Source organism: Populus euphratica, unplaced genomic scaffold (genome assembly GCF_000495115.2).
Source record: "Populus euphratica unplaced genomic scaffold, PopEup_1.0 scaffold54.1, whole genome shotgun sequence".
Classification (NCBI taxonomy): domain Eukaryota; kingdom Viridiplantae; phylum Streptophyta; class Magnoliopsida; order Malpighiales; family Salicaceae; genus Populus; species Populus euphratica.
The window spans coordinates 371,968-385,690 of record NW_011499910.1 but is presented as its reverse complement, the minus strand read 5'-3'; the positions used below and the strand labels follow the sequence as shown (position 1 = coordinate 385,690).

At 34.8% G+C, this 13,723-nt stretch overlaps 1 pseudogene; it reads right to left on the bottom strand.

The window, feature by feature from the left end:
• Nucleotides 1–1,098: 1,098 nt before the first annotated feature.
• LOC105133841 (patatin-like protein 2) overlaps nucleotides 1,099–13,723 on the bottom strand; it is a 16,736-nt pseudogene continuing 4,111 nt past the window's right edge.

Below are 13,723 nucleotides of genomic sequence, written 5' to 3'. Positions count from 1 at the left end.
CAAATTTGCAGAAACTGAACGCAAATACCAATTTGCAAAAGCTGAAGGGAAGACAAAATACCAAAATAATTGCAGAAACTAAGGAAATACCAAACTTTGCAGATGTAGAAGACAAAATCTTTCTCCAAAAAACGTTGGATCCGCGAAGCTATGTTCGGAATTAAGCTTTGTTTCATAAAACAAGCTCTGATACCATGTTAAAATAATTATGATCAAACACAAAAAGGAGGCTAGAATTCTGAATAATCTGTATATTATGAATGTTTAACCTTAACCTAAATACAAATAAAGTATATATAGATTAAACTGAAAGTACTATTCTACCCTTAATAAATAAGACTACATAAATATTATTTAACAATTACTACAATTAAATAATTAAGTCAGAAACATCTCCCTTACTTGGCATCTAAATTGTTTCATCATTTGAGAAGATAATGTTTAGATTTCAAATCCTTTTTTCTCATATAATCAAGAATGTGTGGATAACAAACCCGAGGAGTGTAGGTTAATTGATTAAATTCTAAATTTACTTTTTAGAGATCACTAATTCAAGTTCTACATACTTCAGAGCCACTAGAAGCTTATATGATCGTTAATTTTAGGACTCGTAGGATTAGTCGCGGTACTTACAAGCTAGCCCGGACACCTACATCAATTAAAAAGAAAAAAAAAAGAAAGTCTTAATAACAAAAGCTTTTGTATGGTTATTGATGATCTACTTGCCCGATTTTGGAGATCTGCATCATCTTTTGTCTTGAAGAAAAACAAAATTTCCTTTTTGAAACATAGATAAAAACGCGTCTCTAACCAAAACTTCTTGGAGGGGAGGATATACAATGTTTTGGAGTGGATTTTTCTTTTTCAAAAAGGAAAAGTTGATTAAAGAAAGGTAAGATAATATATGCAAAGGGATGAGAATTAGAGTTTACAGATGCCTGTGTTCTAAGTGCCTGTACGGGTGCTTTTCAACGTTATTATTTTGTTTCTATATACCTAGTAGCTAACAGACATCGGAATTTAAAATCTCGAGGACTTATCAAGATTAATTTTAAAATCTCAAAGATTTAATTAAAAGAATCATGAATGAAACTCGAACTTTAACACAACTCGAACACGAAACTCAGCGCGCCACACAAACTTACAAAAGAAGAAACACACAAGATATGTCTTATGTCTTGCAACGATGCCCTCGACATCATGTTGACCCCAGCACTAACGTTATTGCAGGCCTCATTTTATTTTACAAATCATCAAAACATATGCTATCAAAATGAGTAGATATCATAGTTTCTTCAAAGGAGAAACATTTGTGTACTTGACAAATCATCAAACAGCCATGGTTGCCATATTGCGAGCTTTCTGCTTCCGGTTCTCAATCAATTTTTGCGCAAGGCTGCACAAAATCAATGCGAAGATTGCAAAATTAGACCCCCATAATGATCAATCCTGTTGATTTGGGTGTCCGAATAAAAAATAAGGATTATAAAAAATTATCATTTAATCAAGTTCTTACGCTTCAAGTTCGGCATCGTGCTTTGCTGCAAGATCTTCACCGATCTTCACAAGATTTTTCAAATTTGATTGGCTTGCATCGTCCATCTTGGCGTCAGAGAGTTTCATCTCAGCCTGAATATTGTATTAATTATCAAATTGCAGCACATCTTTAAAAAGGTACTGAAGTAAATCTTTGGAAATCCCCCCCCCTCCTAATTTGTACGGCTAGCTCCACATAGATAAATGATTAATTCAAATAATTTATAGCATGCATACCGGGGGAAATACACACACACACATACAGCTAACTAAATTCTATAATTCTCATGATTTTGGCAAATTGATACATATTCCGTTCCAAATGCGAGCCGCTGATACCTGAAGCCGATAATAGTTATCTTCCCAACCACAATATTGAAAGAATGAGGATATATAAGTGGAAATCATATCATCCGATGCAGTTGTCAAGATTTCTATCAATGGGCTGCCGTTGTTCTCGCTATACCAGAGCCATCCTAAGATGCCCCGTTTGCTGGGATCCGATCCAACCTCATACCTGTCACTTTGCTTTGCTGCTCCAGTTCCAAGTGAAAGAATAAGAGGCTTTCGACCATCCGTCTTTTGTTCTTTCATCACCTCACACACGGCTATCAATGACTGATACAATTGAAAAAAAGGGAGACAAGACATTAATTGAAAGGAAGCATTCTGTCTGGCAACACAAAATTCAGCCCAAGTGTTCCAGAGATCTTTAGATTCGAGTCATTATCTAGGTGTAGGTTGAGATAGGGATTAAATTATGAAATTAATCAATCTTATATAAAATCTAACTGCAGAAAAAATTAAACGTAATAACAATATACTATCTTTTGCAGATAATATACTAAAAATAGGTAGTCTTGTAATGTACTTTAGAAATTCTGTACTGCTTTTTTGTAATCTTCATGCTTGCATCCCACCTTCCCCACTCTTAACTAACTGCTGGCTAATCAATTTCATCTTAAAGAGCAGTTTTAAAGAGTAGCGTTTATATAGAAATTCTTAACTCACAGGATTGTTAGCTGCCAGACCGCCATCAGCAAGGTAGAAATCAACGGTTGTTTTAAAAGAATATGGAGGGAAGTAAGATGGCGCTGCAGACGTGCCAATGCAAATGTCTGCTATTCGAGCATCCGCTGACTTATCACGTTGTGCCTGCAATTTTATTTACAAGAGAAGCTGCATTCGATCACTATATATATATATGCTAAGTAACTTCCGGGATTTTGATATGTGTTTAATAGATAATGAAGAAGAATCAATGACCTTTAAGCTGGAGAATATGATTGGCTGAAAAAGCTTGATGTTGAAAGTGGGGATTATCACGTTAGTTAGCGCATCACTGAGAAGTTTCTGTCCCATTTCTTCGTTAATTACCTCATGTAGTTTGACACCATCATACGTTGGAAACAGTAGAGTCTTTCCAAGTCTCTTACGGAAGATGTTAGGAAGCCATGTGCACGTTGAAAGATACCGCAATGTAGCTATTAGAGGATCTATAATTTTATGACTCCTGTTTGAGAGAATGACATTAATTTGATTATGAAAAAATGAATATTTTTTGTTCTACAAATTGAAAAAAAATTATGCTAGCATTTTTATGAGTATATATATTGTTGAAATCATGCCAGTACTAATTAAACCCGACCCTTTTAATCATTTGACCTACACTTCGTAACATTGCTGGATGTGCTTTGTTGCTTCATAGAGTAAAGAGTTCATCGCCGCTTCATCATAGAAAAGTTGGTCGTCTTCAAGTGATTGTATGGTGGTTTGAGGAAATATGAGTGGGCTCTTCTCCAGATAAAACTTGACAATATCTTGTTGAAGTAAACTTAATCTAGAAGGTCAAGGAAGACAACCACTAGCTGTCATTGTCCAACAATCCAGCCACCGACCATCCAACCACTTTCACACCGTCAGCCACAGCTGCCTTCACACTTGAAGGTTGAATTTTCTTGTTTTGAATTCGTGTATAAATAGCTAGCTGAGTTTATGTTATTATATGTGGAGAGATTTGAGTGAAACAGAGAGAGAGAGAAAGAGAGAGGGTGTGCATTGAAGCTTTTGTTTTAATTCTTGTAAGCTTTTGTTCTTGAAATAAAGAGTGTGTTTTATCCCCTCTAAGTGTTTCAAAGCCACTTGAAATAAAAGAGTGTGTTTTATCCCCTCTGAGTGTTTCAAAACCACCACAAGTGGTTTCTCCCACCAACAATTGGTATCAGAGCCCCGTTCGTCAGAAAAAAGAGGTATTTTTGTATATACCTGAATTTTCAAAGTTGTCAAAAACAAGTTTTGATAATTCCACAGTGTAGAGCTCATTCATATGAACTCATTGGCGTAAAAATTAGCCTCATCAGAGCCCGTGGTAGCCCACACGCGCCGCCTAAAGATTCTGCACAGAAGCCCACGTGTAGCCCACGCGTGCTAGAGGTTGAAGATGACTGAGCCACACGCGCACCATATCGAGCCGAGCCGAGTCGCTAGCCAATCCTAAGACGAGCCGCGAGCCGAGCGTAGCTTCGTCGCATAGAGAAGTGAAGCCGAGCTGATAAAATATTCCCTAGAATATTCTCGGTTCAACCCCAGCGAACCGCCCGACGTACAAAATTGGTTTTTTGACCGGTTCACCCTATTTCTAACCCATTTTCTACAAAGTCAAACCGATTCCCTACTATTTGGACCATTCTAGATCGATCTACATTGTCCGTTTGACCACATTCAACTCATAGAAGGGGATCTAGTCATTCCAAGAGCAAAATGACTACAAAAAATACACAAACATGTCATCCCAAAGCTGACCAAAGACAACTATGATAGTTGGTGCATCAGAATGAAAGCATTTCTTGGTTCACAAGAGTGTATAGACATTATGCAATATGGTTATGATGAACCTGAGTCCAAAGAATCAGAAGATGCTCTACCAGAGGCACAAAAACAAGTCCTCAAAACCAATAGAAAGAAAGACAACAAAGCAAAGACCATCATTTATCAAGGTCTTGATGAAGCCACATTTGAGATCATTGCTTATACAGAAACATCAAAAGAAATATGGGAGGCTCTCCAACAAAAATACAAAGGTGCTGACAGAATCAAGAAGATTCGTCTCTAATCTTTACAAGGTGAATTTGAATTATTACAAATGAAGTCCTCAGAATCTATTTCTGATTATCACGCAAGAATTATGGTGATAGTCAATCAGATGAGAAGAAATGGAGAAGCCTGACACGACGAAAAGATTGATGTATTCTCCCAAGTGCAGGAGTGTCGAAGTAATAAATAACCCTGCAAGACCGAGGTCGAACCATAAAGAGGTTAAGTGTACAAATTATAAACAACAATAATAGCAATAATAATAATAATAATAATAATAATAATAGTAGTATTAGTAGTACTACTAATAATAATAGTAATAGTAATAGTAATAATAATAATAATAATAATAAAGAAAAAGAACGAGAAGAAGAAGATGAAAACTTTGAGATGGAATATTAATGTAACGATTAAACAATGATAATAACAAATGTCAAGGTTAGAGATTCCACTAATGGTATGTCAAACAAGTATAATATAAACTCTTATTATTCAATTGGAAACCACACATAAAGGAGGTTCCAATCAAATTATAAATTGTTAACATAATTACATTAGTCATCTTATTCGATTAATGCTAATACTTGTAAATCTTTTCAAGCATTCATGATTATAACTTATGTTAACAACAAATCAAGTTCCTTTCATAGCTTAGGTGTTGGTTATACCATACAGTATGGGCTATGAAAGTGCCAAGCATTTGTTGTACCAAGTGTTATACAACATAAATCAAGATTAGTCATTTAACAAGCAAAGTATTAAAAAGTGAACAAGATAACAAATACAAAACATGTTAGTAGCAAACATTAAAGTCCATATTAAGTTTACACTATACTTATTCTTACACCATTAGTGTAACCTTTTCACCTTGACATAATAAACTTAGCTAGACATAATGAAAGAAAGAAAAATAAATAAACAAAATAAGAACATGAATAAGATTAAAGTTAACTAAGTAAGTGAAATGAAATGAAAGGCATAAACTTGATATTAATGAAAGCAAAGCATAAACATTACAAAAAATACAAAGAGAGAAAGGAAGAGCATGATTTTGATATGGACACCAAGATGCCTAAATACATGGCAAATGCCTCCTTTTATAGGCTAAAATTGGGAACTATTGATTTGATGACTAATTGATGAGTGGGTGACCAACTCTTGACTTGGTGACAATCCTTATCTTCTCCTGTCTATCCAAAACATCATTGATAATGTCAAAATTGGTGCCACTCGAAAACATGAAAGTTCTAGGAAATTGTCTCGTCTTTCTTGTGTAAAACATTCAGCTCATTTGGACTTCTAGAACTCCAGATATGGCCACAATACTAAACAGTGCTCGGGCTAGAGGATAGATTCGGGCTTCTTTGTTGTTGCTACAATTTGGACTTGAAAATTACCTTTTTAGATCTCGGGCTCCATATGAAAGTTGTAGACCTATGTCTTACCTTTCCATCAATATAAAGTAGACCTAAATCTGAGATCTATAGCTCCAGATATGACCCACTTACCAAATAGTGTTCCGTTTTGGATTTCACCGACATCTCTTTTCTAAGTTTGGCCATCTCTTTATCCTTTCAACTTCAGTTCTTAAATTCATCAATCAATCCTTTCATTTATGTGATAGGTCTACATTTAAAATGAACATTTACCATAAATTAAAGGTATCTTATATTATTAGATATATTATTATAAAACATGCTTTAGTTAAGGAGTTATTGATATTTCAAGTGCAAAATGATGATATAAAACCTTGATAAAAATACATTTTTAAGTATCAATCAAGCAGTTAAATGGATCAGCACTGATTTAATCTTTGAAGATGAAGAAGTACCGACAGTACCTGCAGAAGGTCCGATAGTACTAGAAGATGAGCCACAAAGTCCGGTACACAGATTTCCTGTGTTCAACAGGAGAAACATACACTACCAGAAATTCGCTAAATAACAACAGATTTACCGACAGAATATTTCTGTCAGTAATTTGAGGTTGAAATTCCCGACGATTATATTCCATCAGTACTTCAGTCGGTAACTACTAGCAAAAAGTTTCTGTCAGTAGTTACCGACTAAATTACGGACGTGGAGGTTTTTGCGGGTTATTTTTTCATTCGGAATCATCGACTGATTCAAAAAGACAGCCCGTACAACAACCGTCATTTATATTGCCGATGGATTCACCAACAGATTTGAAATGGCAAATCCGTACGATGACATGTCGATTGTTCCATCAGAATCATCGACGGTTTCATCAATGGATTTTCCATCAGTGAAACCGTTTGGAAAAGTTAATATATGTACACACTGCCGACCCTCTCCTCCCCTATTTCTCCTTCTTCTTTCTAATCCTAACTCTCCCCATCTGCAAACAACCAGCCCCCTATCCCCCCCAAAAAAAATCTCCCTCATATCAGCATAACAAATTATATTTCTTGAAGTTTTGTGGTCACAGCATCCGTGTTCTGATTTATTGATGGATTTTATCAATTTTTGTAAGTAATTCTTTCTTTTTAAATCTTAACATTTAATTAAATGTCAATTTTATTGTTTTTTTAGTATATGTATTTTGTTAGTAAATGTACATGTTTTATTGTTATTTCTCAAACAAACTTATAGTATATGAATGTATAATTCTATACTTGTTATGGTTTGTTTTAGATTTTGTAAGATTGTGTTTGTTTGTAAATTGTTAAAACTTTATGGAACTACCGAAGTACATGTGTTGTTTTGAAATAATTAATAGCTTACTTATTGGGTCCGTTTAAAGTTTTGTCAATGGTATTGTGGAGTGGTAATTTCTGTAAATTTATATATTTTAATTTGTATGAACGTTGATAAATGAAAATGAATATTTAATATTTATGAGAAGTTGTGATTGTTTTGTTGGATAATCTCGAGGTAAAGTAATATTTTTGCAAGTTTATTTACCTAACTTAGTTAATTAATACATTATGTCATCATAATTTTATAGAGGTTCAATATAAATCATGGATAATCATTCATGGATGTATCGAGATTAACCCTAAGGATTGTGAAGGATGGATTATTGTAACGGGGTTCAGGGTTTTATTAATTTCGCAACATTTATTCCTAGAAATTTTATTGGAGGCGATATTAGGTGTCCAGGCAGGAAGTGTCAAAATAAAAAGTATCTACATTCAGATGTTGTAATGATGTATCTTCTACACAAAGGGTTTATGGAGAATTACCACTATTGGTATGCACATGGAGAAGTATATGTTAGTGAGAGGAGAATGGAAGAAACGGTGGTTGGGTCTACTTCTAGTGCTAGCAACGAGAATGACAACACTAATCCTTGCAGAAACATGGTTATAGATGCAATGAGAATGAATCAAGGTAATGTCAGTCAATGTCCAATCATAGAAGAAGAACCTAATGTAGATACAACTAGGTTTTTTGATTTGTTGAAAGATTCTAACGAACCATTATGGGATGGTTGCACGAACCACAGTAAATTATCGGTCGTAGCATAGGTGTTCACCATCAAGTCAGAGCACGGGTTGAGTGAGGCCAGGTATGACAAGATTATTGAATGGGCAAGAAGCATTTTACCTAGAGAGAACAGGCTGAAAGAGAACTTCTATGCTACGAGTCCATGATGAAACCCCTCGGTTTAGGATACCAGAAAATTGACATGTGTCCTAACTTTTGCATGTTAAACTACCTTGAAAATACTGAGATGACTGAGTGCATGACATGCAGGCATTCCCGTTACAAACTTAGAACTGGTAGGGGAAAGACTCTAGTGGCATATAAAAAACTTAGATACTTCCCGATCACACCTAAACTGCAGAGGTTATTCATGTCACCAAGGACTACTAAGCACATGACATGGCACCAAGCACACCATGTGGTTGATAGAGTAATGGTTCATCCTTCTGACGGCGAAGCATGGAAATGCTTTAACAGTGTTTATCCTCACTTTGGGTCATTTGCTGCTCCTTATTCTTGTTGGCCGGTCATACTCACAGTTTATAACTTGCCACCAAGAATGTGTATGAGGCTGGAGTTCATATTTTTATCTACTGTCATACCCGGTCCAAGCAGCCCGGGACAGAATATAGATGTTTGTTTTCGATTGTTGATTGATGAGTTGGCGCAGTTGTGGTCCTCTAGAGCTTTGACTTATGATATATCGAGGAAACAAAATTTCCTTATGAGGGCAGCTTTGATGTGGACTATCAATGGTTTTCCAGCTTATGGAATGCTTCCTGGTTGGAGCACGCATGGGAAACTCGCATGTCCATACTGCATGGAAAACAACAAGGCATTCGTGCTAGCAAATGGAGGCAAAGCTTCTTTTTTTTACTAACACTGTCGTTTATTCCCACTTAATCACAGGTATATAAAGAACATAAAAGATTTCTTTGTTGGTAGAGTTGAAAAAGATGTTGTATCCCCGCATCTTTCTGGTGAAGAATTGCATGATGCTGTCTCAGAGTATGGTGACATTGTGTTTGGCCTTCAATCAGCAAAGCAAAAGTTTCCTGGTTTTGGTTTGACCCATAATTGGGTAAAACGAAGTATCTTTTGGGAGATTCCTTATTGGAAGACCAATCTACTCTACCATAACCTTGACATCATGCACATCGAAAAGAACATGTTTGAGAACATTTTCAACACCGTCATGGATGTGAAGGGGAAGACAAAGGACAACATCAAGGCTAGATTGGATATAGCTTTATACTGTAACTGTAAAAATATGGAGTTGGTTTATGATGAGTCACGGGTCGCAAAACCAAGAGCAAGCTTCGTGTTAGAGAAAAACGCACAACTGTTAGTCTACAAATGGCTTAAGTGTCTATGTTTTTTGGATGGACATGCATCAAACATATCACAGCTAGTTACTATAGAGGACTGCAGATTGTATGGAATGAAGAGTCATGACTGCCACGTGTTTATGCAAACACTCATCCCATTAGCTTTTCATGATTTGTTTCCGAAGGGAATATGGGATGCACTCACGAAGACCAGTCATTTTTTTAGAGATATATGCTCCAACAAGTTGAATGTTGATCATATTGAGAGACTTCAAATGAATATCATCGAAACACTATGCAAACTTGAGATGATATTCCCTCCATCATTTTTTGACTCAATGGAGCATTTCCCTATACATCTACCGTTCGAGGCAAAAGTTGGAGGACCGGTCCAATATAGATGGATGTACCCATTCAAACAGTTAGATATTACAGTTGCAATGTAATTCATATATAAAAGTATTTTATATGTTTTTCTTAATTGAAAATACTTGATTAATATTTCAATACAGGTACTTGTTTAATCTCAAGAAAAAGGTTAAGAACAAGGCGCGTGTTGAGGCTTCGATATGTGAGGCCTATATTGTTGAGGAGATCTCAACATTTATCTCGTACTATTTTGAACCTTATTTGAGAATGAGAATCAATCGCGTTCCCCGACATGATGATGGCGGTGAAATGCCTTCCAGTGGGAACTTGTCAATATTCTCCAATATTGGACGATCCATACCTAAAAATGCCATAAGAGGAAGATATTTGTCGGAAATAGAGTTCAAACAAGCACACAACTATGTTCTATTTAACTGTGATGAGCTAAGACCTTTTATTCAGTAAGTGTATACTAATTAAACTTTTTTAGTAATATACTGTTAATTACATATTATAATATCATACACTCATTATCACTTGCAGGCAACATCCATAACATTTGCTCTCCAATAACTCACAACTGATCGAATCCCAAATCTTTCAATTACAAGATAAGCAGTTTGCCACGTGGTTCAGAACACATGTAAGCATTATCATAAACTCATTATAACTTGCAAAATTACTATACGTATGCATGTCATTACGAGATTGATATACATTACATACAAGGTTTATTAAATGGGAAGGAGTACACCTAAGTCATTGTCTTCACTAAGCCTAGGGCTTAAAAGAAAATGTAAGTGCTACAACAAGTATTTTGTCAATGGATATGTTTTTCATACTAAAGAATACGGGCAAGGAAGAAAGACATACAACATCGGTGTTTGTATTAAGGGATCCACTAGTAGTAAGTTAGAAGTTGACTATTATGGTAGATTAGAAGAGGTCGTCGAACTGCAATATCATAACGAGTAGAATATAGTGTTTTTTATTCAAATGCTATTGGTATACATGACTAACAGAGGAGTCAGAGTTGATCCGCACTATGGTATGGTCGAAATCAACTCAAAAGTTAAACTCCGCAACATAAACGATGTCTTTATTTTCGCAAAGCAATGTCAACAAGTTTATTACACATACACCCCTTCATTTAGAAAGGATCGATCAAGAGTGGATTGGTTGTCTATTTTAAAAACGAAACCCCAAGGTCGTGTCGAGGTTGTTCAGGATGAGAATGAAGACACAAGTGTGCAAGATGAAATCTTTCAAGTTAGTGAGGTGGTTGAACCATATCGAGTTGCTCCTTCGATTGAATTGGAAGAAAATTCAAATTTTCATGTTTTTGAAGATAGTCTTGTTTATATTGACGCAAAGAAGTTGAATTTTGTTTTGAGCTCTAGCCGACAAACAAATATCGATGAAGAAGATGATATTCATATTGAAGATTGCAATGAAGGTGATGACAATTCAATTGATGACGATGAAGAAGAAAATTCTGACTAACTACCAAAATGAAGCCGTGTGTAAAACCCTTTTTTTTCATGTAATTTAGATTATGGATGATATATTTAGAAACACAAAATATTTATTACTTGAAATAATTAGTTGAAATGCCACAATTACGAAATAATTACTTGAAATAATTATTGATCATGGATGATATATTTTGTAACATGAAATAATTACTTAAAATGCCACCACATCACCGACGGCAACACCGACGACATTAAGTCTATCGGCATTTCACATAGAGTTCAAAAATAATTACTTGAAATGCCACCACATCACCGACGGCAACACCAACGACATTAAATCCGTCAGCATTTCACAAAGAGTTCAAAAATAATTACTTGAAATGCCACCACATCACCGACGGCAACACCAACGACATTAAATCCGTCAGCATTTCACAAAGAGTTCAAAAATAATTACTTGAAATGCCACCACATCACTAACGACAACACCGACGGAGTTATATCCGTCAGCATGTTGGCAGCGAATCAATTTTACCGACAAACTTACCGACAGACCATGCACATTTTAAAGTGTTGTGCATTAAATGCATCTCTAACCGCATCATATTGTCGACGGATTTACTGACGGACCACGAAAAATATGGAGGGACATTAAAAAATTTGGTGTGAAATTCAAAATTTACCAACGGATTTTTAACACCTCACTGATGGAATAAATTAAAATAATAATTAATTTTGTATCTGTTGGTGAATTCGTTGGTAAAACTAGCATATAAGTTCCCCCGACTGCCTCTTCAGTTCATTTTTTCTTCTCCTCAGTTTTTCACCATTCTTTTCCTCTCCATGCTGCTCTGCGTTCTTCACCAGCGATCTGAAGCATTTTTTGTTGTGAATCTCCATCAGTTTAAAAGGTAAGTATTTCTTCTATTTCATTTTACTTTAATGGCTTTTTTTTTTCTATTTTTTTGTTATGTTTTTGGTTTTGGTGTATTTTTTGTAATGTAGATAAAGTCTATAGTTTTGTTTTTGCATAATTCATTGCTAAAGTCTATAGTTTCTTTTTTTGAATTTACTGAATATTTTTTATTGTTGTATTGGCATAATTATTATTAGTTAATTTGTTGAATATTTATTGTTAATGTTGAATTTACCATATAATTTACTTTAATGGTTTTTTTTAATTTATTGTTTTGTTGTATTTGCATAATTATTGAATAATTTGTTGAATTGTAATTCTTAATGTTGAATTTACCTTAGGATTAGTAATTGAATATGTTGGAATAATTATTAATTTTACTTTATTATTTCATGATTTGGGTTTAAGTTTTTCCATTTATTTTGATTGTTATTCTAGAGTTTTTTTTTAATTTATTATTTTGTTGTATTGGCATAATTATTGAATAATTTGTTGAATTGTAATTTTTAATGTTGAATTTACCTTAGGATTAATAATTGAATATATTGGAATAATTAGTATAGATTGGGTAAATTGGTTGTGGCTATTGTTAATATGTGCAGGTTTGTGGATTTAGGTAGTATCCAGTATAGGGGAGGTGTTGTCAAATTTTTTTTTAACATTTGAATTTAATTATATAATTATTTGTATAAAATTGTGTAGATACGTAGAATGAAAACCAGAGTTGGTCGCTTATGTATGGTCGCAGCTAGTTCATCGAGCAGCGATGATGATATTTTCTTAGGTGCCTCTCAAGAAGAGGCACATACACCACCTGTGCCGTCAACCGATGCTGCCTCTTCTAGCGCTACTTCACAGCGTAGAGGTGGCGTGCCTTCACAGCTGAATCAATTTTCCCGCAAATACGAGGCGCAGTGGAAGGATGACCTTTTAATGTAAGTTTGTTAAGGTTTTAGTTTTTTTTTAAATTACAACATAATTTATAAAATAATCACTATTGAATTTATTTAATTTATTTTCAGGTTCACAAACATTGAAGCCGCCCGAATAATATCATCGGCGTTTAAATCATCGATGGAGATTCCATTGTTTCAAGGGAGTGAGATATCCAAGCATCCTGAATGGATGGCTCAAATCAATGCATGGTTTAACAGGTTTGAGGTTGGTATTAATTTATAATTTTTAGCTTATTAATATAATTGTAAATAAATTATTATTTTTATTTAAACTTGTTCATTTATACACAGTACAAATTATGCTGGGACAGTAAGCATAACACTATTGTGAGGAGGGTGTGGGAAAATCACGCGGCAACTAGGTAAGATCGAAAACAATACAATATTTTTTTTAGACAAAAATTTATGTTTCAAAATGTAATTTTTAGTTGTGTGAAGTAGGTTGCGTGATTTTTGGTATGAAGCACATAAAAAGGAAAAAAAAACCGCGAGGGATAGGGGTTTCTAAGGCTAGAACGATGTTACGGTTTGAAGGGATTTCAAACCGATATACATCCCTGAAGATATATGCCCGCACTATATTGAGCACATGATGTTTGAG